We start from the raw sequence: 9,249 nt of genomic DNA, 5'->3' as shown, positions 1-9,249 counted from the left end.
AGAGAGTTGTTGCTATTCCTTTCTTCGATCTCCCGTTGAGTTTGTAGGTGTTCAGAATGGTTTGATCCCTATCCAGCTGAATTCCTGAGAGGAGACGAAATCCAGGTCTCCTACTCCTCCGCCATCTTGCTCCGCCCCCTTGTATACAACTTTTAAAAGATTTATATATAATAAGATTAACAGAACAAAATTTATTCATATGGTTTGGTGAACTTAGTATTGTATTAACAAATGAAACAGAGAAGCAAATTACTTAAGCCTTTTGTAAATTACTTAACCATTCATTTATTTCCTTTTATTTTGTTAAAGAAGCAGGGAAAAATTGGAGACAAAAAAAATGTTCAAGTCTCCAGTCATTAAACTAATTTTATAAAAAAAAAAATAGTGACTAAATATGCAAATTAGTAGTAATTTAAAGTGTTCTCCATATGTGATTTCTCTTGTTAGATTCTCATACTCAATCTCTCAGATAAGTACAATGGATGAGGTGCTAGGAAGAGATTTGGTGATTTATACATAATCTTGTGAAAATTGTAGACATTAGCTTTAGATCACATCTTCTGATTTCATAGTCTATTATTTGTTTTATATAACTCTTTGATTCTACTTACCTACTGACACGATGAAGGAAATGCTATTAACAGTCAAGTGAATAAGAAATCTTATACAATGGAATACTATGCAAAAGTGAGAATAAATGAACCCCTCATATACATCATAAGGATGACTCTATCAAATAAAGTATGAGCAAAAGAAAGGGAACCCAAAGAACATGTGAAATTTCCTCTCATTGATAAAATGTTCAACAATAATCTATGGTATTAGGAGGCAGGTTACCTTTGGGTCTGAGGGATACCAGGGATACCTCCTGACTGAAGGTATGAAATGGGGCTTGTAGGATGCTGGAAATAGTTGTTTGATTGGGGTGCTGGATCTTTCATAAGTATCATGAAGTAGCTGGCTATTTACCTGGCTGTTCACTTAAAATGTGCAGATATTTTGTGTATCGGCCATAATTTAATAAAATTTTATTAAAAAAAGAAATATAAAAGAAATCAAGATTGTTAATAGGCAAATAATTTCCCATATTCAAAATATAAAAAAAGTAGATTCCAGGAAAAAAAATAACAGAAATTCCTTGTGCAAAACTTGGTTTTGAGTCCTTAAAGAAATATAAAATACTTTCTTGGAATAAACTTTTTTCCCCCTAACAAATGGGACATTTAGTTGAAGAAGAGAAATACTTTATTCCAATGAAGTTTATTTTTTAGACATTCAGTGCTACCAAAACATGTGCCCTTCAACAAAAAATATATTTAATATAATAATTATTATTTTTGTCTGTAGTACTAACTAAACAAAGCAAAGCAGCAAAGAATGGTGATACCTGGGTCAAAATTAGTTAGCATATTTTAATTTTTAGAATTCTCTAGGTGTTTTGTTTCTATCTCACCATTGGTGGGAGCCCCCAAAATTGAACAATCAAGTGACTAGGATGAGTTCCAGAAAAAGGAGGATTTCTCTTCTGGCTAAGACAATGCTTCCCAAAATGTGTCCTGGGAAACATTCATATTGTGAGAAGTTCATTGGAGCTCTAGGAGAAAACAATGATTTCATACTAAAAAATAAATTTAAGAGGTATTAGTGTAAAGCATTCATCTGTTCTTTGTCTAAGTAATTGATATGTACGGAAACCTATATTCAACAACTGTAGAATACACATTATTTTGAATTGTGAGATGGAATGTTTACCATAGTGAGTTAGGCCATAAAGAACTGTCAATACATTCCAAATGTTCTTTTTCTGACAAAAATTGTATCACATTAGAAACAAACAAAAATCTATAAACTCCATTTATTTCAAAATTAAACAATACATTTTCAAATTATCCAAAGATCAAACAAGAAATTTGTGCAAAATCAGAAAATATTAAATATTTTTTTTAAAGATTTTATTTATTTGACAGCGAGACAGCGAGAGAAGGAACACAAGCAGGGGGAGTGGCAGAGGGAGAAGCAGGCCTCCCGCAGAGCAGGGAGCCCGATGCGGGGCCCGATCCCAGGACCCTGGGATCACGACCCGAGCCGAAGGCAGACGCCCAACAACTGAGCCACCCAGGCGCCCCTAAAGTATTTTCAATGAAGACATAATTTCCATATTTGTGTGATGCAACTAAAGCAGATTTTACAGGGATATTTAAAGCTCTCAGTATAAAAGGAGAACACAAGTAAATGTAACAGAAGTAAAAATAGAAAAAGTCAGCAATCCATGTACCAGTTCTTTAAGAAGATTAATAAAATGAATTAACCCCTGTCAATACTGATTAAGAAAGGAGAGAAAGAGAAAAAAAAAAAAAGAAGAAAAGATTACTGTTAACAGGTTTTAAAGGTCTGATATCACTACAATCCTGCAAAGAGCATAAAGATAAGAAAATATTATAAATATTTTATACAATAATTGAACAGCTTGCATAAAATGAACAAACTGCTTAAAAAGCAAAATTTACCAAAAGTGACTCTAAAAGAAAGAGAATATGTGAATAGCTCTCTATACAGTTAAAATCTTGAGTGCAATTGTAAGAGAAATTAAGGAGTCGATCCCATTTACAACCACACGCAAAACCATAAGATACCTAGGAATAAATCTAACCAAAGAGGCAAAGAATCTGTCCTCAGAAAACTAGAGAATACTCATGAAAGAAATTGAGTAAGACACAAAGAAATGGAAAAACGTTCCATGCTCATGAATTGGAAGAATAAATATTATGAAAATGTCCATGCCTCCTAGAGCAATCTACACATTTAATGCAATCCCTATCAAAATACCATCAGCTTTTTTCAAAGAAATGGAAGAAATAATCCTAAAATTTGTATGGAACCAGAAAAGACCCCGAATAGCCAGAAGAATGTTGAAAAAGCAAAGCAAAGCTAGTGGCATCACAATCCCAGACTTCCAGCTCTATTACAAAGCTGTCATCATCAAGACAGAATGGTACTGGCACAAAAACAGACACACAGATCAATGGAACAGAATAGAGAGCCCAGAAATGGACCCTCAACTCTATCATCAACTAATCTTTGTCAAAGCAGGAAAGAATGTCCAATGGAAAAAAGACAGTCTCTTCAACAAATGGTGTTGGGAAAATTGGACAGCCACATACAGAAGAATGAAACTGGACCATTTCTTTATACCACACACAAAAATAGACTCAAAATGGATGAAAGACCTAAATGTGAGACAGGAGTCCATCAAAATCCTTGAGGAGAACACAGGCAGCAACCTCTTTGACTTCAGCCATAGCAACTTCTTCCTAGAAACATCACGAAAGGCAAGGGAAGCAAGGGTAAAAATGAACTATTGGGACTTCATCAAAATAAAAAGCTTTTGCACAGCAAAGGAAACAGTCAACAAAACCAAAAGACAACCGACAGAATGGGAGAAGATATTTGCAAATGACATATCAGATAAAGGGCTAGTATCCAAAGTCTATAAAGAACTTATCAAACTCAACACCCAAAAAACAAATAATCCAATCAAGAAATGGGCAGAAGAAATGAACAGACATTTCTGCAAAGACGACATTCAAATGGCCAACAGACACATGAAAAAGTACTCAACATCACTCAGCATCAGGGAAATCCAAATCAAAACGTCAATGAGATACCACCTCACACCAGTCAGAATGGCTAAAATTAACAAGTCAGGAAACGACAGATGTTGGTGAGGATGCGGAGAAAGGGGAACCCTCCTACACTGTTGGTGGGAATGCAAGCTGGTGCAGCCACTCTGGAAAACAGTATGGAGGTTCCTCAAAAAGTTGAAAATAATGCTACCCTAAGACCAAGCAATTGCCCTACTGGGTATTTACCCCAAAGATACAAAAGTAGGGATCCGAAAGGGTATGTGCACCCCAATGTTTATAGCAGCAATGTCCACAATAGCCAAACTATGGAAAGAGCCTAGTTGTCCATCAACAGATGAATGGATAAAGAAGACACACACACACACACACACACACAAAATGGAATATGGAATATCATGCAGCCATAAAAAAAATGACATCTTGCCATTTGCAATGACATGGATGGTACTAGAGGGTATTATGCTAAGTGAAATCAGTCAATCAGAGAAAGACAAATATCATATGATCTCACTGATACAAGGAATTTGAGAAACAAGACAGAGGATCATAGGGGAAGGGAGGGAAAAATGAAACAAGATAAACCAGAGAGGGAGATAAACTACAGGAGACTCTAATTTCAGGAAACAAACTGAGGGTTGCTGGAGTGGAGGGGGGTGGGAGGGATGGGGTGGCTGGGTGATGGCCACTGGGGAGGGTATGTGCTTTGGTGAGTGCTGTGAATTGTGTAAGACTGATGAATCACAGACCTGTACTCCTGAAACAAATAATATATGTTAATAAAAAATTTTTTTAAAATAAAATCTTGAATTAATTATTAAAAGCACGCACACTCACAAAAATCCAGTATGGAACCTTTTACTGGCAAATTATATCAAACATTTAAGGAAGAAATAATGCCAAATTTACACAAAATAGTAAAAAAAAAAAAAAACCCAAAACACAAGAGTAGAATGCCACTAAACTTACTTCATATAATGGGCATAACCCTAAAATTAAAACCTAACACAAATATTATAAGAAAATAAAATTATAGAAAAAGATCTCTATATAGAAACACATATCCTAAAAATATTAGCAATTCATATAAAGTATAATAAGTTATCACTGTGGGATGCAGAATAATGGCTTCCCAAAGATGTCCACTACTAATTCCTAGAAATTGCAGTTAAGTTACATGACAGAGGGACATTAAGGTAGGATGGAACTAAGTTTGCTAATCATTTCACCTTAAAGTAGGGAGATTATATTGGATTATCTTCATGATCTCAAAGTAATCCTATAGGTCCTTGCAAGTAGAACAGAGAGGCAGAAGAGAGGGAAAAGAAAGATGGCACCATGAAAGGGATGTGGGTCAATGTTGATGGCCTAACAAGGAGTCTAGGTCATGGAAGAAAATTGAAGGAAGGGAGGAAGGAAGGAAGGAAGGAAGAAAGAAAGGGAGGGAGGGAGGGAGGGAGGGAGAGAGGGAGGGAGGAAAGGGGAATTAACTGATGATTGTATTAGAATCTGTGATTTGCATAATTTGAGTCAATTTCAGTTTATGGTGACACTGGCCCTTTTTTAAGCTTAAAATTTTTGTTTACTGTAAAGATTAATAAATCTACACTATCCAGTATTTTTTCTATGCTATCCAGTTTTAAATAAATGTGAGATGACACCAATTTTAAAAATCTGACCCCTTGCCTGAACTGAAATACTAAGGGAGTTATATATATCTGCATACAATACATTAGGTCAAAGGAATTTATGTGAAAATCTAATCCCCGTTAAGTCCAGATAATATCATTGAAAGTGATGGTGTAAAAAATTAGTGACAGATTTAAGAGCATTGATAAGGTGGCAAAGATTACTAAAAGGTTAATTAAATAAAGGAGGATATCGACACATTCCGTATTTTCATCCTATGGCAGAATCATTTTCACCATAGCTCCAGTGGGAGCTACGGGGGCAAGTGTTTTATTTCAGTCCTAGTCCAGAAACTTGTTAGAAATACAGATTTTCAGGCCATACCCTGAAACTATTAAACCAGCACCTGCATTTTCACAAGACTAGAAATTTCTATATGGATTACATTTGGAGAGAATTCAATCTAGAGTGAGCATGCTATGAATAAAATTAGTCAAAGATAAAGGGTTAGAATGTGTATATACAGATTTTTTTTAACAGCTCTCTCAATTTGTCACCAATATATGCGCTCGATTATGCCATATATTAACAGCCTAGAACAATTCCTAAACTCTGATGTATCATTTTTTTTCCCCTGGAAGCTTCTTTTGGTGAATTAGCAGAAACTTGGTGAATGTAAAAAACAGAAATAACACATCATTGAAATATATGAAGTCTAAAACAAAAGCAAATAAATGCCTAACACATAGAAGAAAAATTAAGTAAACATGGGACCTCCCTATAATAGTTTAGAATTTATTTGATATATACTATCATGAAGATTATAATAATTAAGAATATGTTTGTGATATAAAAATAAATGGTAAAAAGCAAACCTATGGATGTGTTATCACCACAAATCAAATAGACATAAAAACTAACCATATCACAAGGGAACATTTCATGAGTTTATCAAAGGCAGAGTTTATCCCTCTGCCAGTAGGAACACTGAGCCATTTTAAAATTTTGTTCTAGTTTGTATAATTTCCTGTTTTTTCGAACCAGATATATTAATTCTTAAATGAAAAATAAAGTTAATTTGAGGAAATGCTTTTTGGAAATGAAGAAACAAAAGGCTAGATTTGGGATTCCTTTTGCTGAATATGAATAAACATAGATGCAATAAAATAGGGCAGAAGAGAGAATTCTGAGTTGTCCTAAATTCTACCTCTTAGTGAAAATAGGACAATGAAACAGGAATTCCGACTTGCCCTAAATTTCATCTCTTTCTGCTAAGTCAGCTTTAATAAAACAGAAGGTGACACTTTTTGACATATATTTCTGATTGGCACTCATAACAGAGTTACTGCCCACCAACATGTAACTGAAATTAGCTCTTAGAGAGTCATTTCCCCTTCTCGAACTATAATATGCAGGGTTATCTGTAAGTGTAGCAGGTAAAAGTGGGTTGAGGGGCAGGGATACACAAACCACTCCAAAATGTCCACGGATATTTGTGACCCAGCTTTATCTTGAGTAACTGAATGAAACAAAGAAATAATTCTATGTCCTACTTTTTTTTTTTTTTAAGAAAAGGACTGGCTTTCTAAACTTATTTGAACAAAATCAATCCAGGCCCTTCATTTTTATTTTTACTAATGAACCAAATTGTAAGTTAAATAAAGTAGAAATATGTGTGCCTATTTTCAACAGATTTTACCATGCAGCATTCATTAATTAAAATAATTGATAGCAAATAACAACTTATGGAAGCATGATAAACTCCTTTCAATATTTTTTTAGTCTAAATGGTATCTTAATTCTGCATAGTTTGAAAAGGGTATTCACATAAGATCTCTTTAGCTTGATCAAGTTTAATGTGGTTAGCTGAGGAACACCAAATCAGAGGAACTTTACTAAACACACACTGAGAGGTTCATTACTGCAAAGACATAATACTACACGGACAACTCCCTGTAAGCTAAAATCTTACTTCCTTAAGAGAAAGAATGACAAGGATAACACAAAATCTACATTATCAGTATTTTTGCCATGTGTCTCTCACTGTGCTAACAAGAATACTTTATGTGCAATCCCATGCAGACCGTAAATCATATCAGATAAAAGATCTTCAATAAACTCCTTTAGTTGGTCACTAGGCAAATCTAACATTAATATGGTCCTAAAACCTACTCTGCACATACAAAATAACATAATGTAACATAAACCATGTATTTTCCCCTTTTTTTCCATAATTGGTATACATTGATTTCTAGAACTAGAAGCATTCTTATAAGGTCTATCATCAGTGATATTTATTTACTACATTAAGAAAGAACATGCTATACCTTATATCTTAAGGTGAAATATACTTTATTATCTGCAACATTCCTGAGAATTTCATTAATAGGTGTGTGCACTAAATCTGCAGTAGGTGACTAATGTCAGCCTCCTGTAACCATCTCAGGTGACTTCGTGGAGAAATCAAAAACAAGAAGAACCAGTAAACCAGTTAAGTGGCACGTGAGCAATATTTTTGAACAATCAGTTATGAAAGAAATATAATATATTTAAGATGGTCTAAGGGTCTTTCACATGTCTATGTGGAAGTCTGTAAGCTTTAATTTTTACACCTAAATATATTATACCTGTGGCATGCAACTATACTTTGGAGAAGGGCTTGGGGGTACTTATACCCCACCCCCTTTTTGCATATAATCTCCCGTAAACTGACAAGGTTCAGAGCAGTTATTTCAGAGGGAACAGAAATACTGTCTCCTGGGCTACAGTCCTTAGTCAGACAATGAATAAAGCATAAAGCATTCATTATCCTATTTTAAGGCTGGTTTTTTTTTTTAGCCGACAGGTGTCTTCCTTACTGAACTATAAGATCCAAAATAGGAGGGATGGCTTATCACTATCATATTTTCACATAACACAGTGCTTGAACATGATTAGGCCCTTAATTTAATAAACTTGAGTGACTGAACAGGTTGGTGTTCATGCTGAAGTTACTCCTTGCAGAGTAGAGTATGGAGTATACGTGCTGATGATCAAAAATTTCTCCTTATAGAAAAATGTCATCTCCTTGTGCTGTCAAATCTTTGGGTTCATTTCTGAACACCGAAACCCAACCATTAGTTTACATCAAGCAGGTTCAGACAGGAAAAAGGTCCGCCAGTTACATCAATTAGTATCAGAAACAAGTTATCATGAACGACAGAATTAACAGAGGTGGTATCAGAGGCTGATTACTATTACATGAAGAGCAAGGGAAGTTACTTCAAAAAATAACTTTTATTTCTTTAGGACAAAATTTAAATCTATGAATTCCAAAAGTACACAACACTTTCCTGAGTGTCTTTTTAGCCTAAGTTATAGAGAAGTGGTGGGTAAAGTTTTCATATATGAGGTCATTGTCTTGTATTTGCAATATGTGCAAACTTTGGTTCAAGATGCTGGAGATATTTCAATGTAAAATTACCTAGATTTTTTTTTCTTTAATTATCTTTTTCATAATCTGTCCTCTCCTAATAGAGGTAATAACGGAGAGTGTTTGGATCGTTTTCTACTCGTTAAAAGGTTATTATAAATGAAAAACAAGAGCCTTCACCCCCAAAAGACTCCATTTGATTTGATTTAATTTGATTTGATTTGAAGGGTTCTCTCTTCCACAGGCTTACCCAGACTTCTGCATCACAGAGTTGTGCAGTGGGGGCTCTGTCCTGCTCGACATAGTTACTTACCTGTCTTCACTTAATGACTCTCATAAAAAATCTCTGAATCAGAGCAAATGGTCTATGTTCCTCCACTGCCCTAGTCCTTTGAGCACTGGTGAGGGGCTCATTGATTACTGTGGGAACATTTGCTAAGGGTCTGTGGCTTGGGTTCTGAGCAAAAACTTCTCCAAGGAGTTTTGTTTCTCTTTGTTTTCACATTTAAAATGTCATTAAGGGCGCCTGGGTGGCTCAGTTGGGAGCCTGGGTGGCTCAGTTGGTTA

This window comes from Leptonychotes weddellii, chromosome 16 (genome assembly GCF_054177405.1).
Source record: "Leptonychotes weddellii isolate Sample4059 chromosome 16, ASM5417740v2, whole genome shotgun sequence".
Lineage (NCBI taxonomy): Eukaryota > Metazoa > Chordata > Mammalia > Carnivora > Phocidae > Leptonychotes > Leptonychotes weddellii.
This window is presented reverse-complemented; position numbering follows the sequence as displayed.